This window comes from Echinops telfairi, unplaced genomic scaffold, assembly GCF_000313985.2.
Source record: "Echinops telfairi isolate 266 unplaced genomic scaffold, ASM31398v2 ScPeMD7_2565;HRSCAF=3150, whole genome shotgun sequence".
NCBI lineage: Eukaryota > Metazoa > Chordata > Mammalia > Afrosoricida > Tenrecidae > Echinops > Echinops telfairi.
The window spans coordinates 10,162,062-10,163,233 of record NW_022106463.1 but is presented as its reverse complement, the minus strand read 5'-3'; the positions used below and the strand labels follow the sequence as shown (position 1 = coordinate 10,163,233).

The following is a 1,172-nucleotide window of genomic DNA, read 5'->3' as shown; positions in this document are numbered from 1 at the left end:
TAGGGAGTAGACGGCCTCACCTTTCCCTCACGGAGTGCCCCGTGGGCTCGAACTGCTCCCCTGTGGGTGTGCAGACTGTGGTGTGGGGGACGGTGGCTCCACTCTTCTGCCCTCCCTGCATGAACACGGCACTGGCTGTTCTCACCACGTGTCCAGAGTTGCCCTTGCCCCTCCAGAGCTGGCACCAGGACTTCTCTCCCAGGGAGTCCTGGTGTTGGAGCGTCTTCTTCTCCGTGGGGAGATGCCACCCCGTCCCGTCAGAGGGACTCAGGAAGGTCGCAAGTCAGGAAAACATATGAGGGCACTGAGCTTGGGGTATTTCGGGAAATGTCCTTCTGGAAGGCAAAAAGAACCTCGCTCCAAGCCAACTATTTCGTGAGATGGCCAGGTTAGAGGCGATGCCCCGCAGTCCAGGCTGGTGGAGCAAGAAAGGCAGACCGTCTCTGGGTCCACATCAGCCCGGGTGAGACCAGGGCGAGCTGAAGACATCCAGGCCACCCGCACCCAGTTGTGGTCAGTCACCATCAAGTACGCGTCGTCCGTGCCTGCTGTACTCACTCGGCACTTCCTGCAACCAAAGCAGAACCAGCTGCCGCCTTCATGTCAGCTTCCCCGGGGGGGTGGGGGCGTAGCTGCGCTCAGACCAGTGCTGGTCCAGAAACCGGATGGGCTGGCTGTGTGGGTGCTCATGCCCCTCAAACACGGTGCCTGAGACCCTCCCCTCTCCCTTGCAGACTCACAGTTCCCCATCAACATCGTGGCTGTCAAGGACGACCATGACTTCCTGGAGAAGGACCTTGTAGAGCCTCTTTGCAGGTACATCCCCGGGGTTCCTTCATCTCTCTCGAAGGTTCGGTCTGCAGGAGACGTTGCTCTGTTGTGAGGAGAACTCGAAGGACGTTGCCTGGTGGTTTATTTCATGGTTTTCTAGAGATCACTGGATCTCTAGAACTTCAGCACACAGAGGCCAAGTCCTGCGTGTCTGCAGTGAGGGTGGGCAGTCCTGCAGCTTAACTCCTGGGAGGAGACAGGTGAGTGATAGGTAGGTAGATAGAGAGAGGATGATGGATGATGGATGGATGGGTGGGTGGATGGATGGATGGATGGATGATGGATGGATGGGTGGGTGGATGGAGACACAGAGAGAGAGATGGATGAGAGGATGGATGGAT

The 1,172-nt window shown here is 57.8% G+C and overlaps 1 protein-coding gene across 2 annotated transcripts in view; it reads left to right on the top strand.

Moving 5' to 3' along the window:
• The first annotated feature begins 738 nt into the window (after window positions 1-738).
• STARD13 (StAR related lipid transfer domain containing 13) overlaps window positions 739-1,172 on the top strand; it is a 37,384-nt gene continuing 36,950 nt past the window's right edge. For both annotated transcript variants that reach the window (XM_030886626.2, XM_045294048.1), the window contains exon 1: window positions 739-816. The gene's annotated coding sequence lies outside the window, so the exon portion shown is untranslated. The remainder of the gene's footprint in view (window positions 817-1,172) is intronic.